This window comes from Meleagris gallopavo, chromosome 6 (genome assembly GCF_000146605.3).
Source record: "Meleagris gallopavo isolate NT-WF06-2002-E0010 breed Aviagen turkey brand Nicholas breeding stock chromosome 6, Turkey_5.1, whole genome shotgun sequence".
Taxonomy (NCBI): Eukaryota; Metazoa; Chordata; class Aves; order Galliformes; family Phasianidae; genus Meleagris; species Meleagris gallopavo.
The window spans coordinates 24,893,796-24,908,107 of record NC_015016.2 but is presented as its reverse complement, the minus strand read 5'-3'; positions in this window follow the sequence as shown (position 1 = coordinate 24,908,107).

The window sequence follows — 14,312 nt, the reverse complement described above, 5'->3', positions numbered from 1 at the left end:
ACTTCCTTAAGTCTTCCCAAATGCTGTGCTCTTGTTGTAGCAGCTACACATGTTACTTTATTTCTGTTTTATTATGTTCTATAATTGACAACAGATAAGCTTTAAGGCAGTTGACACTACATGGTACAATTAGTTATATGTGTGCTTCCAAGTACTTTTCCTTCATGTGCAGCCTTGGGTAGTGCATGCTACAGTTTTTGTTTTGTTAAACTTAGCAGAAACACTGGTACTTCGAGAGAAAGTGATATGAACCATACTAGAGCCCGCTCTTGGCATTGGTCTTATAACAGCCTATTTTAGAAGCAGAATTTCTCCTGGAGAATGGTGTCCTGCTACTAAGATGAATGAAGAAACTACACTGCCTGTCTTTGGTTTCGGTCAGGTACACACAGAATACATTAATGGAGTAGAAGCTGTTCATGGCAGTTAATCTGGCAAATTAGTATGTTGGCTAGACTAATCTAGGTGTAAAATTCCTTTATAAAAAGCTTTATTAGAGTTATTGTTGTTCAAATGGACATTGTATTCTCTGCTGTGAAGTATTGATGCGTAGAAAGGAATGCATCCTGTGGTTCTCAGAGCTGCATTGAGCTGCGTTTAGCTGCATTATGTAAATTATTTCCTACTATACAGCAGATCAGAGATTCCACTCTTCCTGTGTCCTAGTAGATGTGATTTTTAGCTCATCAATGCAGCCAAGCCATTTCCTTCCAGTCTGTAGCCTGTCCTCATACTGGTAAAGTGGATGTCAGTGTTGAATAATATTTTGGTAAACACTGCATGTGCTTCCTCATACTTGACTGTACAAGTTGTCCACTGAAAAGATGTAATCATAGATCTACAGGTTACTATATGATGGAAAAGTGTAAACTTTAATTCTGAAAGAAAAAAAGCGTTTCTGGACACCAGCAATTCTGCTACCATTTCTGGGAATGCAGCATGCTGTGATGATTAAGAGCAAATGTGAGACTATGAAAAGCTTAAGAGAGAATGTCTATTTGGTTACCATGGCATGGTCCAGAAGATTTGAAAATAGGTTTTATGCCCATATCTTTGATGTGAAGAAGGCTCTGCTGAGAACGTGATTGTGACATGAAGCACAGTCTTGGTGTACTGTAGGAGTTTATATTTGTGATTCAGTATTAAATATCTTAATTTGGGGATTTTATTAAACCCTTTCATTTGAAACTTCTTTATTGGCTCTCAAGCACATCTCTTCTGAGAGGCTGAAAAGGAAAGCACTTTATTGAAAGTCAAAATGACAGGCAACTTAGAGCCTCAATGCCTGCAATGCAGTGCCCTTGTACATTATCCTGCCCTTGCAGTGTAGCTACAGACAGCTGACAGCAGAACAGGGCTCAGGGGGGTGTCCTGCTGTATAGGGTTGTTGAATTATGGCCTGAACCTCTGATCACCTGAGGTGAGCAATGAGTCAGCCACGGGAGCACAGGTGAAGGCAATTCACCTGTGCTGCAGGAAGGGGTTGAGCCTGGCTCCACCTCTCCTAGACCCATTTAAAAGCTGACTGCCAGTGGGGAAGGATCTCTCTGGAGATCTGCTCCATCAGAGTTCATCTCGCGAGCCCAGGGCAGGGTGAGTGACTTTCTCTCATTTTTCTCTCATTACTCCAATATAAATTATATTAGCCAAGCTTCTGGATATATATATATATATAATATACCAATATATATATATTATATATATTAATATATATATATATAATATACCAATGGTTGTCCCAGGGCTGCAAGGACTGCTAGCAGCAATAGAAGCCAGTCTAGCAGGCAGCGTTCTGAGCTCACAAGTGTGAGCATTTGCAGTGCTGTGTCCCACTGGCTGCTAGGTGTAAACAGCTGTCCACAGGCCACAGTACACTTGGTGGTCCTTCACCTTTATCACCCAGTCCACTTCAGGGCAGTCTGTTATAACTTGATTGTGTGTTAAGTGTGGTTTAGTGTTTCAGCATCTGGTGCTTTTTACTTGCAAAGTCCTTGAACTTCCACAGACCTTCTCAATTTTAATGCTTTTAAAGAGATACTTTTATTCTGCAAATACAATGTTTTCTGTAATGAGAAAGCAGGAGGGAAATGTCTTTTCTTCAACTCGCTTAAAAAGAAACTGAATTTCACTCTCCTCATGAATTCCGTAACTTTCTGTAAGTTTGTTCCTCTTTCTTCTGAACCTTTTAGTCAGTAAGAATGTACAATGATTTATATCAAAGAAAAAGTAATATAGTAAAAATGAGATAGTAGGTACTTTGATATATAGCCTGAAGAAGTCAAGGTCCTCTATTACTTGTGATTGTGGCGGCAGTAGAAAATAGGAGCTTGCTGGGAGACCCTGGAGTAAAAACTGCAGGAGAAGGTTATCTGTCTATGCCATAATGTTCTTCATCTTGTGCTGTGTGTTTACCAGGTTAAAGCAGAAACTGCTATTAAGCTGCAAGGAGAAACTGGAAATCCTCCTCTGCTTAAAAACTTAGTTAAATATTTTAAGTTTTTTCTTTATCAGATGATCTCTTGCGTCGTCACCCACCCAGCTAAAATCAAGGCCAGGATAAACAGGATGTTGAAATAAAATGTTGCAGCATACATATGAGCATTACAGATGTCTGTGCAAACCACACAACTCTTTCTTCCATCAGCTGGACGTAGGAGCTTTAGGGCCAAGAGCATTCTGGACTGCCTCAGTGCAGTCCAGAAATATTAATGCTTAATATCTCTAAAACTTCTGTGGATGCTCTTGGGTTGGTACTGGGGCACATTGTTCTTAATGCATCCTTTGTGCATGAACAAAAGAGGCAGGAATCTCACTTGCAATGCTGCATTCTTGTTTTGAGAGCAAAGCACGGGTTGGCAGTTTGGGGTTGTCTTTATTGTTGGTGAGTCATTGGCTTTCCTAGAGTGGAAAAAAAAAACTAAATTTTTATCTTTTAGAGGCATTTTTTTAAGAGATAGGGAAACACTGCAATGTGTAGCCTCATGAGTCACACAGGGATTTACCTGTATCTCAGAATCCAGCACATAAATTCACCATTATTTCAGCAATCAGAGGAAGAAGATGGTTTAGACAATGCTGGTGCTATTAGACTCCTACTGGCAAGTAGTTGATTATCAACAGTTAGCTATAGAGAATCTCACAATGCATATTAACTCTTCAGTCAGTTGCGTTTAGAAATTTGAGTTTACAGCATTTGGCAAAGAATTCTGTATAGTTGTTGATATCACTGCCATTTACCTGCAGGACTGAGCTACACGATCTGAGTTGGTTTGATATCATCTCAAGGTAAAACTGTGAAGAAAAGTGCAGCATCTGTATCCTGAAAAAATAACAAGACCTGAATTATAAAACCTGGATAATATTTTATGACCTCCTCTTTAGCTCTATAGTTACTGCAAGTCTTTTATTGGAAAGAAAGGGAATGTTACCTGAAGTGCTAAGGAAGTTGTCAAAGGTTTGTAAGAACTTTGTCTTCAGGTTGTGTTTACTTTTCAGTGAAATTTGGTTCCTTTTTCTTATTTTTCATCTTTATCTAATCTATAGATAGTCTACTTTTGGGTAAGTTTGTCTCTGTTTTGACACCATTTGCATTGTTATTGTTTTATCTGTATACATTATAGTACATGTGATCAAATGTAAAGCTGATAAATTTCCAAAGATTAGCAATGTATTTTTATTATGTAGACTTGAGATTGTCACAGGGTGTTGAAGGTTATGCACTTCATGCTTTGCCTGTCTGCATTTTCATAAGCTGAAGCACTAGCCTAATTGGAAAGCTAAAAAATGACAGGGTGTCAAATGAATCCTTCCCTAGTATTATCCAAAATCAGTTTCTTCTTTTCCTTTTTTATGAGGATGAATGAGAATGTGAGAAGGAAATAGTGTCATAATTAGTTTCAGTGAATGTCCAAGAATCTTCACCTTCATTACAGTAGACTCATATCTGTGCTATCACTGGGTAAAATTTATACTGTGTGTAAGAAAATGGAAATACCATGAATTATGATAGTCTCAATATCTTTCATCTTTATTCTTCAATACAATAAATGCTTGTTAATGGCCTTACCAAGCCAACAGGCATCTGTATCAGTCAACTGTTATTCAGCTCAAAATTAGACAAGGAAAACGCATAGCAACTTGGCTGTCTCCATGGAGTGAATGACTGAGAACAGATAGAAAATGGGTTTAAAGTAATTTTAGGATTATATACAGCTATTAGAACAACAATTTCCTTGGAAAATTGGAAGTGATAACAAAGTGCTTTGTGAAGTTCGTGGAGATCTGTCTGTCTTTGCTTTTCAAGTATCAAAATCTCTATATTCCTAATGACCTGACTGCATTTTGAATACTTTTGAGCTTTAAGACTGCAATAATAGCTGTCACGTTAAAGCTCCTCTTCTACTTCTGGAAACCTGAAGAGCAAATCTTAGCTGATACTGATACTGAATTTCTCTCTGCTGTGCCAAACCTTTGTTTCTTCTTCAGTGTTGTAAAACACTGAAGTTAATTTATAAAAATAATTACGCTCTTTGACACTTGCAGAATTCACGGAATCACTGAAGTCAAAATGAAGATAAATAACATAATTACTGGTAAAGCTTGCTTAGCTTGGTGAAGAGGTTTTGCATCCTGGAGAATGCTCTTTGAAACGCTTTCTAAAACATAGCTGAGCAACTAGATATTAACCTGAAATATTTTCCCATGCATTCTTGAGCTAATTTAACAGCCAATCAATTTTCACTGATCTAGATAAATTCTTTTACCAAAGAAGGTAGAAAACAATTTAAAATATAGGAAATATGATTCATCTAACAGACATAAATGATAATTAGGCTACATATTCTCAATATATATAAGAAAATCCATCCAAGCCTCTACATTTCACAAAGAAAAAATATATATGATAGCAGCTCAAAAGAAATTTACAAAAATCTTTACTTATTTTGTTGCTCTATTATGTAACTCAAATGTTTGTAATTTTTTAATATCAAACCAAAATCTAAAATACTTATTTCTTATGTTTGTTATTTTGTCCAGTCATATCCTTTCCATTTACCATTAGTACATGCATGACTGTCCTTATACTCACTTCTCCTTTTAAAAAGCGGAAGTCAGCTGTTTGGTTTATGTGCATTATTTTAAATGATTAATTAATTGAAATCTAAAGATTAAAGGAATATTACTAGGTTATTGCACAGTAAAGTGTTTGCTAGGGATAGTTTATGCATTAAAGGAATTAGCCCTGCAGCTCTGTTTGAACCTTCACTTTTTTTGAAGAAGAAGAAGAAGAGCACCAACAAAGCTGTTTTGTAAAAGATTTCTGTGGCAGTCCCTGGTCTTGTCCTCTAGGCCTCTATGGTGCAGATGCAATAAATCTCACTCTGAATTAGGAAAATAAACTTAGTGACTACATTAATCATTAATTTTTTCGTATTATATTAAATGTACTGTTTTTAAGGTGATGACCCTACTGTTTTTCATTTCCAGAGTTTACAGTTAAATAATTTGTTTTTAAGTTACGCATCTGTCTCTGTACAGCTGTGCTTTAAATCTTAACTTTTTAAAACTAATGTGTATATTTTTATCTCACATTATGAAGCCAATGAAAATAAAGAAGTCATCCATACTTCTGTTACCGCCTTTTTCATTATCTGTGTTTTTCTAATCCAGAGCAGAAATGTGGAGGTGGAATTTGTATAAATGCAACTTCAAATACATATAAATATATATATTTTACATCTGCATTAATAGCTTGTCCTTCTGAACTCTGAGAAGGTTTTGAAAAAACTTCCTCCTTTGTCGTGGCATGTGGCATTACCTGAGTGACTTCCTAAATGTGGTGGGTCAGTCAAGCTACTGAATTTTCTAACCTTGACCCAAGTTTATCTCTACCAATAGTGTTCTTCACATTTCTTACATTGGGAACAAAGGAAGGACTCCCAGCTAGACAGAAACATGTGTACCTGTAGAGATTTCATAAGTTTAAGATAAGGTTTGCTTCAAGCAGAAGATTGTGCTTCTTATTTAGAATTAATTAAATAATTGGGCAGAAATCATAGAATCATACTTCATTAGAGTTGGAAGAGACCTCTGTAGGCCATCATTTCCCCTGTAATGAACAGGGATACCGCAGCTAGATCAGGTTGTCCAAGGCTTCATCAAGCCTTGCCTTTAAAGTCTCCAGGAACTGGGCATCAACCATACCATTAGGTAACCTATTCCAGTGCCTCATTACCCTCACTATAAAAGTTTTTTTTTCCTTATATCTAACCTAAATCTACTGTCTTTGAGCTTGAAGCCATTTCCCTTTGTTCTATCACCTTTCAACATCACGATTCAAAGAAGGAAATATAACATTAGGTAAATTTTATATGGTGTGCTGCTTGCAAATTCTTCCTTAGTTGCTTCAAAATTTCAAATAGCTAAGACAGAGCCAAGAAACTTGTTTTCTTCACCCATAGGTTGGTATGTGCAACAGTGCAGGCCAAAAGAGGATTTTAAGCGTTTTGGTACAGATTATGAGGATTTCTTTGAGTTGTAAGTGGGCTGCTTTGTTTTTTGCTGCGTGGCTTTGCTGCTTGGTATGGAAGCTGTAACTTGTGAAACAGATTTCTGCAGAAGTGGCTTTTGTTTTAAAAATTTGAACAGAAAGAAAATGTTATATTTTCTTCTTGAAGATAAAATGGGGGGGAAAGACATCTGCCAGCAAAATTCCAGATTATGTACCTTTATATTTACTTGCATTTTCACTGTGATTTTTAAATAGTAGATAATGCTTTTGCTTTATCTTGACTAAAATGTCAAATGGAACCAAACCAGCTGGTATGCAGATTATCCCGAAATGTCTGCATGGATATAGTTGTAGGTGAGAACACGGATCCTACATCTGTGTATTTTTTTGCAGTTCTGAAGTTTTCAGTGGGCACAGGCACAGTCAGTATCCCTGTGCAGCCTGGCCCATGCCTTCTCCCTGCTTGCAGTGGTTACTTACTGGTGCTGGCTTGCAGATCAGGCTTTCCTTAACATGACAATCAAGGGTCTACGGTTTCCCTCTGAAAGGCTGTGAGTTTAGGGATAATTTGCACAGGAATAACTTTCACAGGGATCCAAAGAAGCAGGCATTCATTTCCCTTAATAAGGACTAGCCCAGTGCCTGCTAATGTCCAGAGTTTGGGTCTGCTCTTGAATCTTTGTGTGTGTGTCTTGGTTGAAAGCTTAACTGGTATCATATCAATGCACTTTGTTTAGCTGAATCACAGAAACAAAGGTAAATGCAGATTTTTGTTTTTCTGTCAAGGCCTATGGTTTGTTGTTTTTTGTTGTTTGGTGGTTTCTTCTTGTTTTTTTGTGTTAGGTTCTAATTAAAATGTATTGTATTAAGAAACTTCCTTATTTGTCTGCTGCAATTATACTGCTGAGTAAGAAACAGGGGGTCTTTGCAAAGAGACGAGTAAATTAGTTTTAGCTAACTGAATCTGAAAAGCAGAGCATGTGATCTTTTGGCTTTGCTCTGAGAGCAACTAAGCCAATGTTTCGGACAGCAAGCTTCTGAATATCAGGCCCAGGAAAAAAATGTCACAGATTATTAGAAGTGGGATGGATGGAAGCAGGCTTTACTGGAAACATTGGCTAAGCTTACATCATAATTGCTGTGCTGAAGCAGTAAACAGCTGCTGATCCTGTGATCTTTCTGGTGGAAAAACAAGCATTTGTTGTAGTTATTTTTCAGATGTTGTTGTTTGCATGGTATTTCAAGAGTCCTGCTTGGTGTTTATATCATTAGCTCAGTGTTCTACATTACAATAAATGTGTTTATTTATTACAGAAGCACTGACCCTTAAAACATCTGCTTCTCAGCTGAACATCCACGACTTAGTGGGTGTGGGTAGCTTCTGTTAGCCACTCTTTCATAATATTTTGCAGTCTTTGGCAAGCATTTTGAGTCTGATTCTGACCTCAGATGCACTCCTGTACAATGAGAATAGCTGCATTTGAGTCAACAGCATTCTTCCAGTTTTATGTCAGTGCTGAGGTCAGAGGACATTGCAGTGAGGGGGGCCTCAAGCTAATTTTTGCCTGCTGGAGTTTTTTAAGCAGAAGACATAAATGCTAGTGCTTCAGACTAATGTCAAATGTCTCCTTGACACTGACTAATAGAAAATATGGTAAGAAGTTAATCAAATCATCATGATGTAAAAAGGATTCTGTGGTTGTCAGCATCAGTGCAAAATGCATTCACAGTCTGAAGGTTTTGAAAGAGATCACAGAATCCTAGGGATTGTAAGGGATCTCTATAGATTTCTAGTCCAACTCCTTGCTAAAGGAAGTTCCCTGCAGTAGGTTACATAGGAAAGTATCCAGGAGTGTTTTGAATATCTTCAGAGGAGGAGACTTCACAACCTCTGTTGGCAATGTGTTTCAGTGTTCTGTCACCTTCAAAGTAAAGTTTTTTTCTCATATTTGTAGGGAGATTTCTATGTTCCAGTTTGTACCCATTTCCCCCTTGTTCTGTCATTCGACATGGTTGAAAAAAGCCTGGCCCAACCAATTGATTACCACCTGTTAGATATTTATAAGCATTGATAAACTCCTCCCCTTGGCCTTCTCTTCTCCAGGCTGAACAGTCACGGCTCTCTCAGAATTTCCTCATACAGGAAATGCTTCAGGCCCTTCATCGTCTCTGTGGCCACTCGACTGAAATCTCTGGAAGTTCTCTGTTTTTCTTGAACTGGGGAGCCCAAAACTGGACACAGTACTCCAGATACAGCCTCATCAGGACAGAGCAGAGGGGGAGGATTAGCTCCCTCAACCTGCTGGCCATGTTCTTTTTAATGCACCCCAGGATGCCATTGACCTTCTTAGCCAGAGCAGCACGGTGCTGGCTCATGGCCAACATGTTGCCCACCAGGACATCCAGGTCCTTCTCTGCATAGCTCCTCTGTGGCAGGTCATCCCCTAATCTGTATTGATGCGATTATTCCTCCTCAGGTGCAGGAGTCTGCACTTGGCCTTATTGAACTTCATAGGATTCTTCTCCAGCCAACTCTCCATGGCTTTTTGTTCTGTATTTCTCTGACCTCAATACCTAAATCCTGGGCAATAACTCAGAAGCTTTTTTGGGGGGAGCATGAGAGCTTTGATTGCTTCATAATCTGGGGGAATGGCTGGAAATACCTATCATCATCTTTTCCTTCTGTGGGGGAAGACTATATTAAAAGATCAGTGGTTGTTGTAGAAATGGGGAAACATTTTAAGGGCTTTGTCATAATGAAAAGCGACCATTTTCCTCCTTGCCCCATTTTCAGCCTTCTGTTCAATGAGAATTTCTCAGCCTACTCTCCCTTTCCCCCATCCCAAGCAATTTGTCTCTTACTTTGTGATCCATGTCTGCTCTGTCTTTCATGTCCAAATCTTGCCCTTCCACCTCCATTATCCTGCTCCAAGGCTGGAGAAGGAGCAGCTCCATCTCAGATCTATTCCTCTCTAGCTGTGCAATTGCCTCCTCTGCCACAGAGGCAACATGAGAGGAGTAAAGATAGTCAGTAATTCTGAAAACACTGTTTTCAGTCAAGATGCCTTCGGTATTCTAGTGGCTGGTAATTAAAATATTATGAAGAATCAGTCATCCTCTGTGGCTTATCTCAGAGCACAGCCTTTAGCACATCCTTAACCCTTTATGCAGTAATTTTTTTATCAATCCATTTTTTTAATGGACTAAACTGTTATATTTTCCTACATATGAACATATGAAAACTATGTTGTCAGCATTAAATGAGTTGAATGGGCTCTCCTAAGAACTTCAAGCTATAGAAAGTGTTTGGAGGTAGATGACAGCTATTCAGAACCAAGTGAAAACTGGACTACACAATACACAGAAACATTTTGATACTGTTAATTTGACACATGAATAAACCACACTCACATCCTGAATGGAACCATTTGCTAATGAAAAGTAATCAATGTTTTATTTGTAGCTTATTTTAGATGTGGAAGACAGTTTTGATATTTCCAGACCATAGTTTTAGTACGTCTCCTTAAAGAAAAATCTTGATAAAGCTATTCTGATGTTGATGTCCTGTGGAATTGGTAATTGAGCATGGAGAATGGAGCAACAGATGGCATAGCCCCACATGAGGTCAGTAAGCTGTGTAAATAATAATAAAAAAAACAAAACTGCCAATCCTGAAATTAAAAACAGTGGCAAAAATATCACTTGGAGACTTGGCATCTGTAAGTAATCAGTTACTGTAAGAGCCTTGGTCAGGCACAAATTAACTTCATTGCTGATTGTATTTTCAATAAGTAGAAGAAAAAGCAGCTGTATTTATTTTGAATCAGAATACAGGATAGAAATACAAGAAAATGTTTGGAACTACTTTGGGATTTTTTGTTGTTTTTTGGGGAGATGGGGGGAGGGGAGGATTAGCTTTATTTTTTCCTTTATTTTCCTCTAGTATGTGGGTTGAGAAAAAAGCATGTTTTACAACAGTTTCAGTAGTGCTGCTGGGATGAAGGCTTCTTCTCAGAGCTTTCAGACTGTTTCTCACAATGTCTACATAGCTTCCCAGTACTAAAAAGTGCAAACAAATAAACATAGTACATCTGCATTTGATTTTGGGAGACAATTTCCAATTAGGAACTACAAATGCTGTCTTGACTATAACCGTGTTAACGAGGGGTGTCATGTTCTTGAACTTGATCCTTTAAGGCAATCCTTCCTTCTCACAACACATAATAGTTACCTAACTGATACTACATGTGCTTGACTGACCCAACAATGATTTTCCTAGCAATTATAGGGACTTAGAGAGCAGGCAGTGTGTCAGTGGGTGCTATTCTGAGGAAGTTAAATATTAACATAGCTACTTGTATGTATTGAAATTTTGATCAGTTTCAAAGCATATAAACAGGAGTTAGTATAAGCTGGTGTTGTAACAGAAGTTATTGTGTGGGCTGCTGGCCTATTTGAAAGATCTCTAGTACAAAGGGGGAAAGGGAGGAAAAAAAAGCTTGGTGTTGATCACCTAAAATATTCTGAGTATAAAGGGTTTCAAGTTATTCAGGAAAAAAGCAGCTTTTGTCTAAGGAGTAAATTAATCCAGTAATGTTACAGCCAGAGCAACCTTTAGAACTGTGGTATTTGAGAGGATTTAAAAACAGGCTAGATGATCTCCACCTGATGTTCTGTAAGATATATAGATTTGGGAGAATGTAGCAGTATCTGCTTCCAGAAATGTGAGAGTCCATTTCAGCTGAAATAACTGTTTTCCAAGGCTGGATGTTTCAGAGAGGCTCTCACCTCACGAGATTCCATGCTATACAGGACACAGCTTGATGTCAAAGGGATATTGAGCCTCCATGGGCCAACTGAAATCACTGTAACATCAGGAAGATACACTTACATTTACCTATTCCAGAATGTGTGATTATAATTCTAACTCTTGAACTGTGTGCAGATAGTACTATCTTATAAGGAATAAAACAACTTATGAGAAGAACCAGGAGATGAAGCTGGTTATCTGTGGGAATGTATTTTTGTTGGAGTGATGTTCAGGAAGTGCTACTAGGCCACCAACAAAAATTTTACCTCTTTGAAATCCTTAAGCCTGGCACCTGCGATATGTGAAGTGCTCAGTCATGTCAAGCAATGCCAGTGAATGTGCTTGGTAATATAAAACATTCACAAATTCATATTTTAACAGATGTTCCCTCATGGGCCCATTTCCCAGCCTATTTGCCATTGCATAGATCATTATCCTTTTTCTGGCAACAGAATAATATTCCTGTGGCAATTGTAGCAATTGCTTACATGGAACAATAAATATCAAACACATTCTTAATGCGAGTTTAACTTTTAAATGTAGTTTAATAGCTGAATACAGAGGAAGCAGCATCCTGTGACTAACCAGCTCTCTGCAGGCCACCAGCAAGTACTCTCCTAATCACTGTAATGTACAGCATATGTTTTCCAGATTGCTTTGTGAGATGTAAAGATGTCCATTTCTTGGATATGTAGTGCATCTTGCAGTGGAAAAATACTAGAACTCTATCTTTCTGTGTTTTCTAAAGTTGAAGTTATCTATCTAGCCACAATGTAAGCACCACAATATATAAAAAAAAAAGTATAAAATTATTAGAGAAGGCTACAAAGATGGTGAAGGATCTGGTGGGCAAGATGTGAGAGGAGCAGCTGAAGTCTCTGGGTTTGGTCAGCCCAGAGCAGAGGAGCTGAGGGAGAGCCCCACGGTGGCTGCAGCTCCTCTCAGGGAGCAGAGGGGCAACACTGAGCTCTGCTCTGTGTGACAGTGACAGGGCCCAAGGGAATGGCATGGAGCTGTGACAGGGGAGGGGCAGTAGGGGATCAGGGAAAGAGTCTGCACCAGAGGGCATTGGGCCTGGTGCAGGCTGCCCAGGGCAATGGGCATGGCCCCAAGTGCAGGAGTTTAAGGAGCGCCAGTACAGCGCTCTCAGATGTAGAGTCTGGATTTTGAGTGGCCCTGTGTGGAGTTGGGAGTTGAATTTGATGATCAGTGTGTGTTCCTTGCAGCTTGGGAGATTCTAATTTCTCTGATAGAGGCAAGGTGAGTCTTATCCATAAATATGTTTTATGGTATTGCTATTCTGTATTATATAAAATTAATAAATCGCTACCTCCCCCACCCATCTATTTTCTTTTGATGGAATCTATACATCCCACTGGACTCAATCCATAAACCCATTTCATTCCAGTCCATATGTACATACAAGCTTTGCTATTTTGCCACTCTCTTGACTCATTCTCAAATTTTTTTCCTCAGTGATTTATATTACATTTATTCATGGAACACTAACAAATGATAATATACTTATGGATTGTTCTTTAGATTAAAACATCTAAGTTCATTGTCCGTGTTTGAACAGTGCCCATAAAGCCCAGTGAGTGATATGCACTCCTAATACAATACATTTCCGATGTTAATGTGATATATGAAAGATCTTGAATTTAAAATTTAAAAATATGTAGAAATTCTTTTCCGAAAACTGAGAAAATATATAATAGCCAAATAGCTTTCAGGCTTGTTGGGTTGCTTATTGGAGCAGTGATTTCCTCACTTTGTGCAGAGCTCCAGAGTCTTACATTCTCCTGAGCTGCTTCATCTTCCTCTGACGGGTCATTGAAGAGTGTAACATCTAATTTCAGGCAATAATGTTGAGAAGAGGCAGCAGGCAAGTGGGACCAGAAGCTGTGGTTGAGGCTAGGACACAATCTGGGCATGCAGCAATGCCTCTTCACTCTGCTCTACTTCTCCTTCTCCCTGGTAACCATGTTGAACAGAAGGGATGCAGTGCAGAGACTGACGCTGTACAGCTTCCTGGGTGACCAGACTGATCTGGAAAGCGCAGGTAGCTGAAGGTGTGGGTGACTTGGCTAGGTGATTTAATGAACTGGGAACAGGAAAAAACCTGAGGAAACATCTAAGAGGAGGATTTCCCTGTGTATTTCTCTAGCTGGTATGACAGAATTTTAAGGGCTTTGGGTGATGGAGCTGCTAATTAAAGTGAGGTGTCAGGATACAGAAAAGATAACTAGATTGGAGGAAATAGGTTGGGTTCTTATTCCCAGGGCAGTGCATATGGTGAGGGAAAGGGGAATGTGCACATGCGGAGAGAGGGAAACACAAGAAAATGGGAAAGGAGACAGTTTGCTAACGTTTGAGTGTCTCAGTGCATTACAGGTCTAAATCAGATTGTTTAAACTGGTATTTATAAATTTACTGGTATTTAAAGCTTATGCTACAAAACAATCTACTAATGAGTCCATATTTACCATGAATAATGGTGGTACTTGAGAGTACTAATGGTATTGAAAGGTCTCTCCTTCAGAAAACAAACATCTGTTATTTTAGGCAGCTTTCAGTTTCCTTACTTCAGCAAAACTGCTGTGGATAATACATCACGTTGTTTTTTCCCTTCTCACTGCATTCATATGAGGGGAGAAGAATGAATGTGCTGTCTTTTATTACTTTTCTCCTATAAGTGATAGATACTTTCATACTCTTTATATACAGATGATATGAGACATGCTTAGAAACTGCTTAGCAAAATCATGTAAAGGCAAGTGTATAATGTGTTGAAAACCTACAGTTTTTAGAACACAAGATTAGTTTGAGGCAGAAGCAGTTGTGACTTTTTGGTTTGCCATTAATAGAAAAAAGATAAAATGGCCACTAGGAGTTAAGTCTCCAGCTAAAGAGCTCAAAAATCCTTTGTGGATCCATTCCAACTTAGGGTATGCTATGATTCTGTGATTCTGAACAACAGTTATTTAGAAG